This window comes from Phragmites australis, chromosome 12, assembly GCF_958298935.1.
Source record: "Phragmites australis chromosome 12, lpPhrAust1.1, whole genome shotgun sequence".
Taxonomy (NCBI): Eukaryota; Viridiplantae; Streptophyta; class Magnoliopsida; order Poales; family Poaceae; genus Phragmites; species Phragmites australis.
Window position 1 is genome coordinate 4,565,269 of NC_084932.1, and position 14,128 is coordinate 4,579,396.

At 47.1% G+C, this 14,128-nt stretch overlaps 1 long non-coding RNA gene across 2 annotated transcripts; it reads right to left on the reverse strand.

Annotated features, from left to right (window-relative positions):
• Positions 1-5,368: 5,368 nt before the first annotated feature.
• Positions 5,369-8,389, reverse strand: LOC133887175 (uncharacterized). 2 transcript variants are annotated; one of them, XR_009903530.1, is made up of 3 exons: positions 7,993-8,389; positions 6,048-6,104; positions 5,369-5,625 (listed from the first exon to the last, which is right to left on the reverse strand). It is a non-coding gene; the product is annotated as an uncharacterized LOC133887175 (long non-coding RNA). The 2 variants fall into 2 exon arrangements; XR_009903529.1 differs by having other exon boundaries at positions 5,369-5,641.
• Positions 8,390-14,128: the final 5,739 nt, after the last annotated feature.

A 14,128-nucleotide genomic window follows, 5' to 3' on the forward strand; every position in this document is an offset into this window, starting at 1 on the left:
CAGCATCATCCAAAGGTGCATAATTCGTCATATTTAACTCATAACATCTTAACAAGTACTAGTATTTTTAATGGGGTTTTGTTCGTCATAGTTCACATGCACCAAGTCATAATGAGCTCTGCCAACTCGGCTCGTTGGGGCTTGCGAGCCCAGAGATAGGCTCCACATCGGTTCAAAATATAGTTGAGCCAAGCTTCAATCAAGTGTCGCACGAGTTGAGTGCGGGCTTTTTTGCAACTAAGGATGGCAATTTGCCCTAATAGGTTAGGTCCCCGCGGGGCCCCGACCCGACGGGGGCAGATTTGGGTAGGAATGCAGCCCTGCGAGGCTATCAGGTTGGGGCCTTGACCCGAATCGGGTTCGGAGCCGGAGTTCCCTTTGCCCCTGCGAGGGCACCCGCGGGCCCTTGAGAGCGCGGGAGATAGGTAGCAGGTGGGTGGCACGTGTCGCCGCATGTTAGCGCTGGCCTAGGCATGAGGGCGGGACGGCGGGAGGCCCCAGGAGCGGTGTGGGAGAGCGCGAGAGGGGGCGGGAGCTGGGCAGCGGGCAGGTGACGCGTGTCACCGTGTGTTGGCACGGGCCCAGGCACAAGTGCGGGATGGCAAGAGGCACCAGGAGCGGGCGCGGGACAGCTGGAGGCCCCAGGTGGCCAGGCGTGGGCACGACAGAGAGCGGGAGGCCCCAGGTGCGGGCGCGGGGGGTACCGCGTGTCGGCGACGGTGCCGGGGGGGTGGGGCGGGAGGGCACAGGCGTGACACGAGGGCGGCAGGGCGCGTGCGCGGGAGGGCATGACGCCATGGTTTTTTTTTCCCGTGTCGCGATTTAGGGTTGCCCGTCGGGTTTCAGGTCTCCGTCGGGGCCGGGGGCGGGGGTGATTTTGCACTCGCTACTGATTTCAAGGTCGGGTCGGGTTTGACGAATCGGGTTTCGGGTTGGGTGCGGGAAGGTCAAACCCGCAGGGGGGCAGACCCATTGCCACCCTTATTTGCAACACTACATTTCACGAGCCAAATAGAAACATTTACATGTGCACTTGTGTATCATGTTGCCATAGCCGGGCCACCAAAAAGAGCCCGGAGCCTGGGAGCACTTTTTCGGATGCACTCTGAAATTGTATATAGAAGGTTGTATTCAATCACATGACTCTTGATCTAGGGCTTCGCAAGGGTTAGGGTTTAGTGTTTAATATGTTGGGTTTAGTAGGTCTGGGGTTCAGGGTGTTAGGGTACGGGGATCAGGTTTAGGGTTTAGAGTGGGTTTAGAGTTAGGGTTTAGATTTAGGGTTTTACAGTACTGTTTAAGGTTTAGGATTTAGGGTAAGGGTTTTGAGTTTGTTAGCATTTTAGGGTTAGGGTTAAGATTAAGGGTTTACGGTTAGATGTTATGGTTTCAGTGTTTAGGGTTCATGGTTGTCTAGCGTTTGGCGTTTAGGTTTTTCTTGGTTATGCATGTTATGCAACAGAGCATTTCAACAATTCCATTATTAACTACATAGGGCTTCCAATTTAGTATAAATCACCTCATGTATGCATGTCACGTCTTGGAGGAGCAACATAGCAATTTTCGTGGGAGCGACAACTAAGTTTTCACTTTGTGGTGGCGCGACGATGGCACGCGTCCTTTTGTTGCTCCACCGTGGCGTGAAAATTTTCATTCTACCAAGGCGATATTTCCTATTTTCGCGCTACCTTAGAGAGGCAAAGTATTATTTCTGAGATTTTATGAATTTGCATACTATTTTTTAATATATGAATAAAATAATATTATTAAAAAAATCCTCTTCGGTCTCCATATGTAGTCTATAAAAGTCTAAGTGGGCGCGCGGGAAACCAGCACACGCGGGCTGCATGCGAGGAGCTTCAAATAGTAGTTTTTCCCGCACGTGGTGCACGTCATGCTGGATGATTAGAGCGATCTAAGGGTGTGTACTATGAGGTGACATCAGCTATCTAGAAAAGAAGCCACCTGGGATTTTATCTGATGTGGAGGAAAGAGAAACAGGACAGAGAAAGATATCATCTATTAATTAACAGACAGTCTAAAACATCAGATAACCACTGTTATAGATAATATTTCCCCTATAGTATGGATGCTGTCTGTTATTTGTGGCCTCAACTTTCCATATATTATTTAACAATTAGGTGTCATTTAGATTACTTACAGTCAACCCACATAATGTCTTGTCAATTATATTGTTTATATGTGACATGTAATCGTATTACAAACAACACTCGTTTGTACCACTGCACATGCCCTAACAGTTCATATCATCAGGGAGTGGGGTACGAATCTGGATGACTGGAGGACACGCTTACGGCCATGATAAAGGCAGTAGCTCACATGCGGGTTAGAAAATCCGTGTTGGTCTCCCACCACCACAACAGGTCATTGTCATCTTCACTGTCGAAGCTGCTTCGGCTGTTGTGGATGATGGGCGCTCCCACTCTCTGAGGCCGAAGAGCACGCAGAGCTCGGCATCGACCCGGCGCCCATCATGCCAGCGCGGCGGCAACTCAAGCTGGGCCACCAGGAACTCGTCCTCGCCGCGACGCATGAGGACGGTGTCCTCCTTCAACATGATGCACGCGTTGGGAATAGGATCCCGCTAACTGCTGGTGTCCTCCTCGCTTTGGCACTTGAACTACATGGAAAAGTAGCAGGCGGGGTGCAGCGACAGTGATGGCGATCGGGCGGCGCCTGCCCCGTACAGGAAGTAGTTGACTGTAGGAGTAGAACCATATTGATTGCGCTTCCAGGGGACCATGGTCTCGAAGAGGACGCTGTCGTTGTGGGCCGTGATGATATGGGGATCTAGCGAGTGCTTGTCATCACCGGGCGTGCAACCCTATAGCATTTAGGTCCTTTAGTAAGTAGTAAGTATTTCGGTGATTAATGATAATTATATTATTGTGATTAACAAGTGTGTTTTGAATGGTATCAAAAATTTAGGTCACAATGATGATTGGGTATTCTTGGTCCGTAAGGTGATTTTTTAGACGATTAAAGGATATGTGCATCAAGATTAAGGATCTTCTAATTCTAAGTATCACGAGGGGATAAAGAACACTTAGAGTAGTATATATCTCTTTTTCTAATCTTTTGACTGTACTATAAAAAGGGGCTAAGAGTAGTAGCTTGACATAAGTTAGTCGAGACTTATTTGGATGCACACTTGTGAAATTCTAGTACTAGGTAGCTCAAAGAAGCCCTGGATGAGATGTCGAGAAGTTAGAACTTGAGAATAGTTGAATTGGACGAGTTCAGAAGAATATGCCTATACCGGATGGTCCGGCGATCAACATGTTGAACACACCAGAGCATTTTTCTGTGACGTAGCTAGAAAAAGTACAAGTCAACACCAGATGGTTTGGCGCTCTACAGGTTGAACACGCCGGAGTGTTTAACTTTGAAGAGGCACCTCAAATCAACGCGCTAGATGGTCCGGCGCTGAAGATGAAACACGCTGGAGATTTTTACACAGAACTAGAATTTCTACTGAAAAAGTGAGTGTGCATGCCGGATGGTCCAGCGTTCACTGAATGACTTCACCGAAATATTTTTTACAGAGAAGGTTTCTCATATGGTTTTTCGTGGTTATACTCGTTGGATGGTCCGGCGTGTGAATATGAGGTTTCGCCGGAGCATTTCAGAACAATAACGACTAGTGACAGCTGGTACTGGCAGTATTTAAAAAAGGTACACGTCGAATGATCCAGTGTGTGTGAGCCGGTGCACGTCAGGTAGTCAGGCATAGTTTGGTCTACCGATAACATGTTTAAATAACAGTAATCAGAATGCTAAATTTTTTGAGTTTCTTGTGTTTACAGAAACTGGAGTTTTACCTGATCATAGTTGAGCACCTCCTCAGAGGCATGATCCGTGGCAGCAATCGTACCAACCAGCTGACCACGGAAGTACGCTACTGATTTCCTGAGCGCCTCCAACGCCTCGTTCAAAAGTGGGTGCGGACCACCAAAATGTGTCCGCATTGAGAATGGTGAGTCAAAACCAGAGGGGAATGCAGGTGAATGCGATACGCTATAAGCCATCATTCTGCCGGTGAGAGAGCTCGCTCCACGACTGCTCATCGAACGACCTCTTCCGCTCCAATGTGAACCTCGGCTTGTCGATAATCAAACGCGAGAGATCAAGATTGATCTCTGCCTCCGAGGCAAGGGAGACATGCGACGACACTTTCTTCATGCTACCACTTTGTGATCAAATTGTCCTGGTAAGATCAGATCCTACAGGAGAAACCTGTATCAGTTCATTGTTCATGCTAGTACCAATTTCTGATCAGATCGTTCAGGTAAGAATATCCTATCCTACAGGAGAAAACCTGTAAGATCATATCCTGGTAAGATCAGATCCTACAGGGATTAGTCAAGGAGTCAATCTCATTTAAGATCTGCTACGTGAGCTCAAGATCAAGTGATCTTATGGGGTTTCACCTGAAAATATTGCATGCAACATGGAATGATATTACGGTGGGAATTTTCTCCTGAATTCGGATGCATATAACGAGCTATTTGGTGCATGTTTTTCAATGTTGCAAATATTGATTTTCAATGTTGCAAATGTTATTTTTTGACGTTGCAACGGACTGTTGGAGCGTCCAAATAAAATCAAAAATAAAGCGATACCACCAGTCCAACCAAAGGAAATCACTAGGTACTCCTTGGCCATCTTCCCGTGGAACGCCGGGCTCGCAAGTGTCCCGTGCACGGCCTTGTCCTTGGTGGACGCATAGCCGTTCGGGACGGCCACCTCGTGGATGCATGACCTCGTGGTGCGAGTTCTACCTTGCGCCCCATGGGCGTTGGGAACGAAGGCAAGGTGAGAGACAGATGGAGGAGAAACGAACATGACTAGTCGAGTGTGCTTGGGTGGTATTATCAATCGATTGAAACGAAACGTTCGGACGGTTGGCCTCAATAGTCGATGTAATCTTCATACTGCAATCGATATCATACCTTCATTAAAATAGGCGCACTACTTGGGAAATAGTCGTGAAGAACTACAAACCTTTAGAGGCACAATCGGTTAGCTGATCATACTACACATGAGAGAGAGGATCTCGCGTTTCAGTCAAGTTACAGTTGAATCCATTCATTCAGCTGCCTGAAACACCTGATGTCCTGATCAGTTATGGAGATGAGATGATCTTTCTCATCCCAGCACATCTCACAACACAAACCCTCTCCATATTTGTCCTACTTATCTACTTAAACTAGTTAAGTGCCCATACGTTGCAATAGAATTCATATTTTACACAAAACAGTTTCATGTTCTATATGTTCACAATTGTTTCGGATATATGCATGCATCGAGCATACGAATTTGCAACAACAGAACATGTAGAGCAATTGTAATTCAGTAGCGTATCAACTTGCTAGGAATTTTTGGAGAAATGGTAAGAGACCTTCTAATCTTAAAATTAAAAAAGGAGTTAAATATTCAAAAGGTTGGAAGAGAAGCTCATAGTGTTCCGAGGGCGAGGAGGTGCTGGACAGGATAAAATGCAATGACTAAGGTGGTGTAGATCACCCTATAGTGAATTGTGATATGCGTGTACATTTCGGGCACATCCTCAGCAGGTACTTCTCCTACTACCCCTCCGCTTTTCTGCAGCAGTAAAAGCCTAAAGAAATCAGCAGCAGAAGCAAGCTCAATCCATAGTAAGGAAAACGTCGTGCTGTACTTGGCGAATCTAAATCTAACTCTACCAAGGTGATTGGAATTCCTTTTGCGCAAAGATTGGAACTTATGTTCACTGCAAATCTAGAAGGGGACGAAGCACCACTATCATTTGGGCTATGTAGTGATCATTTATTTTTTTAACTCTTAGAGCATGATAGGTCTAACTGCTAGCTTAGAGAAATAATTTATGATTATCTCACACATCACGAGATTAGCATTACAGATTGGAATTCAATTTCTCTAGTGGCAGCACAATGCATCATCTATACACTGTCATATGTGATCCATAGGAGAACCCAAAAGTACATAACAATTCAAAAGCATTTAGGATTATTTTTTATGGATACCTTAGACTACTCCAGATTTTTAGAACATTATTCAAGCAGCCCTTTAGTCTGAAATATCTGCAAATAAAAAGAATACTCCATGAGGCATCTAATAAACAAAATCTAGGGTCTGAAGCTAACTGAAGTGTATTGCATCTGAAGTGTATGCATCAACTTGTAGAAGAACAGCTAAATTTTCTTTTTGACGAAAAAAAGGAAAAAGGAAGAAAGAAAGACATTAAAAACTTTCAAGATGGTTATAAATAAACAAAATCAAAGTGCAACAAATGAAGAGATTAAAGCAGAGTAAGGCTTGCTTCACAGGAATATATTAGCTGCATACAAAAACAATCAGCTACATGCGAAGTTGTAGAAGGGCATGGCATTGCACTTCATGGCTCGTTAAAAAAATGGCAATGCAAGAAGAGGTTGACAATCACAACATAGGCATAGTATTAATAATGGATCAAACAAAACATTACATGGGTTATCTACTTATCTGATTCTGGATACAACAATTAATCATACAACAAGTTCATGGAAGAATATAGCAAACAGGGAGAATGTTCATGGAAGAATATAGCAAACAGGGAGAAGGCAATAAGACTACAATAAGACTGCTAATGTTACAACACAGAGACAGCAAACTGAATCTTTGCATCCAAAGCACCCGATATGCAATCTAGACAACTAAGTACAACCAGTTATGTACGAGTTTCGACATTGAAGATACATTTCAATTTACCACCATATCTTCATGTATCCCTGAATACGAACAGAGTTGATGCATGCAAATGTCAAAACAGCAAAGCATAGTAGCAAGTAAATTTGATAGAAACAAACTTGTTCAACCAAGTAGTACCTTAGAAGAAACTTTCACCGTACTTGCTGAGGCAAGACGAACTCTTGCTTCAACAAGAACACAAATTGGCATATAAGTAGAGATACAATAGCTTCATATAGGAATCCACATTCTATAGTTGACCACACAGGCAAAAAATCTTGGACCTTTTCCATACTAGTGCGGTAATCGTAGAGCAGAAAATGTGAGAACCTGATATTTTGCAGGATCTGCACAAGATGTTCTTGCTAGGTGTCTATGACTCTAAGATCATCATAGGTTGTTCAGAAATAGTTGTAAAAAAAATCTCATCATGTACTTCATTAATTGTTTATTGGTAGATAATTCTACCACTATTTTAATTTAGCTAGTAACCAGTAATAGCATACTGACCAATATTTGATTCAAAAGTAAAGGTTTCTTCTGCAGCGGGTGGATTGAAAGGTGAGTAACATGCATAATAGGGACAAGAATAGAGAAACGGATCTAAATCATTCACGTTTCAGTCAAAATTTCCAACCCATTTCAATCCACCTGTCTCAATCAAATTTTAAAAAAATTATCTACCAGTCAAATTAATTATCAGACCTCTCGAGCAAAACAACATACATTTATCTTGTACTGTCACGCAAATCATGTTTCAGAGAACCTCCACAAGTTACTATCACAAATCAATCAACCAAGAGTCCTCAGAACCGTTGTGTGCTGCAACATACTACATCCAATCCATGATTCCAAGTTTTTTTAGTAATTATTATCCAGCATGTATAAGGAATTCAGGATTCTACCGCTCTGAACCTACCTGCCCCTTCCCGTTGGCTCCCCTATCTAATCCATATGAATATTGTACTGTATTTTGCAACCCACAAATCAAAGACGTACGTGTCAATCAATTCAAGCTCTACGTGATAACGACAATAAGGAACTGAGCAATCAAAGTATCGTTTCCCCCCTTCTTTTTCTCGCGATTGTGGGCAATTTAAGCATTCCCAATCATTCGAGAATTAACCAAAAGAAGAAGCTAAAGAGGATTATGCAACAAACCCTACGGATTCCTGAATCCTGATGGAACAAACAAGCAGAAAAGAAAATCGAAGTGTCCATACAAAAACGGTGGCGGAGTACCTCCGGCTCCATCGCGCGCACCAGCAGGCTCTGCTCCTCCTCCTCCTCCAGTGGCAACGTCAATGAGCGGGCGGGCCAAGGCGGCGAGCAGGGAGAGGAGGTTGGCCCGATCCTCGGGCAATAGCGTAGGGACGGGGGTGCACGACGATATGGTCGCCGTCATCGTCATGGCGGGCGCGGTCGCGGCGGGGGCAGTGGCTGTTGCCAAGCGAGACGGTGGTTGGCGCTTTGGGGATGTGGTCTAGTCGACGTACTTGTACCCCCGGTTGCCTCATCAGAGCCATCATGGCCAATTGCTCCTCTTCTGGACTGCCTTACCAGGGGAAAGGAATCCACATCCAATGTGGGCATCCGGATATCCACTGGCCCTACGCCCCTACCACGCCCCTCCTTTTCCTCTCCCCCTCGCCATAGCGCGCCACCGCTGGAGCAGACACACCACTTCCCTCCATTGTCATCATTGCTCCGCTCGCCACCGTCGAGTGCATGTCACCTTGGGAGACTCACTGTCGTGATGTGGTGCTCATGGTGCTGGTCCTGAGCCCAGCTGTGACACCGTTCGTCGCCGGCGAGCTCCCCGAGCAAGACTCCATCACCCTTCCCTCTCCCTCAATTCCATGATCGGGCCACCAACGATCAAGAGAAGGACATATCCACCGTCGCCCAGATCAACGCAATGGAGTGCAGATCTAGGCCATCGCTGCCAAGATCGACGCCACCGCCTGCGGATCCAGGCTACTACCACCGTTGAATGAAGTGGTTGCCGTGGAGGTGGAGGCCTCGTCATCGTTGGAGGAGAGGTCGAGGTTGCAAAGGAGGTGGACGATGCGATCGATGGAGGTGGTAGGGGCCAGGACAGGGGCGACTGGGCGGGGTCAGAGGGCGCCCACTTCTGCTACTGGGGGCAATTGGGGTGGCGCAGTTATCACTGATGGAGGACGAAGAGGAGGCCGATGCATAGATCAGGAGGGAGCGGGCGGGGAGGTGGCGACGTGGCATGAGGAGGTGATTGGGGGAGGGGAGACATGGGGTGTCGGTTATGGCGTCGATGCTCGTTTGATGTGAGGCAGGTGATTGACGAAGGAGCGAAACGGGAATGGAGCAAAACGGGAATGAGAGAGCGGAAACGCGAGCGGAACGAGAATGAGAGAGCGAAACAGAAACCTATATGCATTTTTAAGTAGTACAGATATATAATAATATATATATATATAATCTCTATATTTATTACTTAAAAAGTAGTTATTGTTCTAAGACGAGCAGAACGCCCTACCATAGCACGTCCACTCCTCTATTAAAATCGACACCGATAGGTGGACCCCATGCCAAGCTCTCTGCCTCTGGTTCAATCTCCCCGAGCGCGATCCTGGTTCCCCTCCCCAATCTCCGCGTCTTCCATCTCCCCCTTCCTCATGCACCTGCCCAACCGCGTGCTGCCACTGTCGTTCACTCCCTCTGTCGCCTCCTCAATCCCCCGATGCCACCATCACCTCAGGGGATGCCTCCGCCAGCTCTGAGGGCCACGACGGCCTCCTTTGGTGGCACAACCTCGTGCGCTGCCACACTGGGGTCGTCTTCGTCGCCATCGTCCAGGCCAACAGGTACTCGAAGACTAGTGCTGCCTCAAATCTGCAGTCACCGGTGCCTCATCGAGGTTGAGGAGCACGCATCCTACAGGCCCCACCTGGAGTGGCCCGACGAGTGGACACAATTCAGGCAAGAGACCATGATCCGATTGATAACCGCTGCACCGAGAGGTTCCTACACAACAGCGCCAAGGGGACGGAGGTCATCGAGCGGATCTACTGGTACCTCGAGGCTAGGTTGCTGGTGCAGCCCCCTGTACCGCCTTATCTGACCTAGTTTGGTTTGTGCCTCCTTCCTTGATGTAGTTTTCTCTTGTCCTCCTCCTCTTCCCCTCTACTGAGCTAGTGCGGAGTCAAGATCCAACAGGACCTAGACTAATTTCATCTTCTATCGGTAAGGCCCTAGCTCACTTGGATTGGTTGTTCCAGCTTGTTGTTGGTTGTCCTTTACTGTTGCTATGTTGTTTGTTGTCCTTCTGTTTCTTTATCGTGGTGTGGATTCTTGGGGAATATGAACTTATATTATCTGTTAGTGTGGGATGGGATGCTAGGTTGCTTATACCGTTGTGGGTCCTTACTGGATTGAGGGTTCTTGCTGTGTACCTGGGCTTCCACACGCTTTGCGCACTTGCCGGCCAACTCGAAGGCGATGATGACTAACTCGTCAGAGATGTCCAGGATTGTATTACGTGTATCACTGAACCTGCAAATGAAGTCTCGAAGAGATTCATCCTCACCTTGGTTCAGCTGATGAAGATTGTTTTTCTATCCCCGGGCACTTGAACGTACTCTGCAAGTTAGAGATGAACTGCGCTTTCAGCTCAGCCCATGATCAGATCAAGTTGGCTGGCAGATTCAGCAACCAGGATCTCGTCGGTCTATCAAGGGTGGTTAATAGGTAATTGGCCATTATCCTATTATCACCATCGGTTGCTCGAATAACAATGGTATAGATCTGTAGCCACTTGTTGGGGTTGATCTTCCCATCATATTTCTGGATCAAGCCTGCTTTGAACTTCTCGAGCCACTGTATCGACCGAAGCTCATGCATGAAAGCTTTGTAATCTCCGTCGAATACTTCAGGAGGAGGTGGGGGAGGACTATCACGCCTATTCCTTCGAGCAAGGGAGTCACATCAACCATCTCATCCTGAAGATCTGTGGTTGTAATAACGATGATCGTCCTCACAGCATTTCTCACAGCGGTTGTCTATCACTCTCAGTAGATCATGCCAGTCATGAGGGATGCGATTCCTCAAGTCTTCCTAGTTCATGTGCCTATGAATAGGGTAGTTACACTTTGGCCTGCAAGGTTGTGCTCGAGCTTAATCTCCTGAGCTTCCCCTTTGCGATTCCTCGACCCGGGGATGTCTACGTCTATTGCTCCTCGAACCGACATCTTGCCGGTTGGGGCGCCTAGAGCCACCAGGATTATTTTTTTGAGCTGCCTAAATTTGAGCCGCATCAAGCAAAGTCTTGATTTGATTGACCACAAGGGTTAAGGGATTCACTAGATCCAACTCGTGGAAGGACCTTAGAATCATGTGAGCACACTGGATATTAGCTTCCGGGGTACTGAAAACATCACTACCCAGACTTAGCTGTGGTCAAGCCGACGTCACCCTGCGGTTGCTATCCTGAGGGAGTTCGTTCCTCAATCCTTGGGTCACTGCTGGTGGAGGTGTGCCCACTAGAAGTCATCGTTGAAGACCAGGAGGTATCTGAACTCCCGCGGTCCGTCGATGAAGGGTCGTGTCAGGGGCAGCGCCTGGTGGTAACCCCCTGCAGCACCAACGTTTACGGTAGTGGCTGCTGTCGCTAGATCTTCAGGGATTTCCATGCCATTGTTCTCCACAGTCATTGAATCTCCCGCATTCTATTTGATGGGTGTGTCATTAGCTCCGGCCATGAAAAGGAATCGATATGTTTGGCTACTCTGACCATCAATGGAGCCGTCGTTGCCACTCTCGTGACTTTCGTCATCGTTGTCCGTGTCCATGAACTGGAGGATATTAGGCTCCTTGGGATCCCACTTGAGGTGTCCCACCCTGCGGTATGCATCCAATGGGTTGGACTCGAGGATTCCGGTGTGGATCAGTCCACCCTGATCCTCCCAACGATAAATCATGGTTCCAAAAGTGATTTCGAAACCAGCAGGAGGTGACTTGAAGATAACCACCGCCAACTTGAAGTAATCCTAGAAACCGGCATCGGAGAATCCAACGCAGATGTGAACTCAAGACATGATCGATCATGAAAAAATAGAAGAAGGCCCCTACCCGGCACGCCAATTGTCGAAGATTAGTTCATGACAATGTGTCCAAACTAGACTGTGGTACCTTCGAGAGCAGAGATCGAGCATGAAACAAGACACGCGATGTAGAAAGGTTCAGGCTCCTGGTTGGAGTAATACCCTATATCATGTGTGGATGTTGTTGTATACATATTGTCTTAAGTACAAGCAAGGTGGCTAAAACCTATTACAAGGAGTGGATCGGATCTAAGCTAATCTAGAACTGAAGTCGCCGAGTATCTCCTAGGGTCTTGATGCTTGTGTCGATTTGCCGGAAAAAAGAGAGTCCCCCTTGGAGGTTTGGGTCCCCGCCTTATATAGGGGTCATGACGCTGCCCTGAGCTTGCCGTAGTAGATAGGGAGCCTCCCATCTTGCCAGTCGAGGCCAGGCAACTGAATCCAATCTAGATACTAGTTGTACTCGAGTCAGTTAACCCGATCGAGACCTTCCTAGTATAGGCTTTTGTGATCTTTGAGTATAATGGGTTCTGCATATTCGGATCCGCAGTATCCGGAGTTGTCCATCAGGTGTACAATATACGCTGTCTGTTTAATATGTATTCCTTATACGGTTATACCCTATAGTTAGATATTCGATAGGTTTATCTTAGAGATAAGATTCTTTGTTAGCTTAGGTTCTATTTAAAGGATTGTGATGTACCGATCAATCAGGCAATGAATAAACAAGTTTAGTCCACATAAATTAGTTGCTCAGAGCCTCCTTAATAGGGCGAGTGGGCTCCGCTAGTTATCCCTGCAGATCCAATCAACTAAGCCATATCATCTTTGGTATCAGAGACCTATCAGTTATGCGTGACTTTCGTTACCTGCTGTCTTCCGCACGCATCTACACTCTATTAGCCATCCATACAAATCAACACGCTGAAGCTCCCGTCCGCTAGGCTGCCCATCACTGATGCGTCCGTCCCATCCTTCCACCGTGTCCGCTAGCCGCTCGGCCCCTGCATTCGCGTGACTGCTTCGGTTCTCGAGGCCGCGTCACCTCCACAGCTTGGCCAGGCTCTTCATGTGCGCTGCCGCAGCTCCAAGGGCCATGTCACCTCCATAGCTCGACCGGGCTCTTCGGGCATGCCGTCGCTGCTCCAACCTCCAGAAGCCACGTCGCCGCCGCTGTTCTAGCCGCTGTTCTAGCCTCCGTCCTGTGCTGCGTGCTGCCTAGAGTTGCCCCGTCATTCCCGTACAACCGTATCAGACATGGGTGATCTTATGACCATGGCCAATCTCGCATCTTGCTCGCTGTCGACCGCAACAGCAAGGCCATCGCACACCTTCAAACACAGTTTTCTCCCTCAACGTGGCTGCCAACCAGCTATTGAGCAAGCAACTCGTGCCCGAGCCCGACGGTTACAGCATAGGTGACGCCGGAGGTTCTACGCCACCACTACCGAAGGCTGCTATGGTGATGCGGCTGTCTACCGTGGCAGAGGCATCTATGGCCAACAGCAAGGGCGTGGGCAGTAAGATTGAGACGGTTGAAGTCCATGACAAGGAGCACCAAGTCCAGCTGTTGCACATGGATATCAGCATCTACGCCAACCACCGGGAGATCCCATCCATCATCGACAACTAGGTTGTGCTTCCCTACGTTGGTGCCAGCATCCACATCGATAGCTCACCGCCGAGGAATTGTGCACGTTTTGTCGGGATGACTTCAGTGTTCGCCTCGCTGCCAACCGACAACATGCCTTCAAAGGTTACTTAATGTTTTGGTGACAATTGCAGCCAATACCACCATCATCTTGACTGTGACACTCCAATGCTTGCTTGTCAGTCTCGCGTCCATTCGAAATCAACATGGTATTTAGCCTTGGCCTCCGCCTAGCAACTCAAGGACGAGCTGCAAGTCAAAGGGATGCAGTGTTATGGAGAGTATATTATGCAGGAGAATCAAATTAAGAGATAGAGTTTGTTAGTTTAAGTTTGGTTGGATTCATTAGTCGGGATTCTAAAGGATGGTGATGTTTCAATCAGTTAGGCAATGAATAAACAAGTTTAGTCCACATAAATTAGCTGCTCAGAACCTCTTTTAGAGGGCGAGTACGCCCGCCAGTTATCTCTACCAATTCAATCAACTAAACCATATCATAAATAGATTTTATAAATATATTCTAATATAAATAGTCCAAAGCTATAAATTGAAGAACGTGCCTTATCTAATATAATACGTATTTCAGAGGGAGTACATCATTAACAAGTTGATCATTTCCTGCATGACTTTCGGGGAAAAATATTTCATA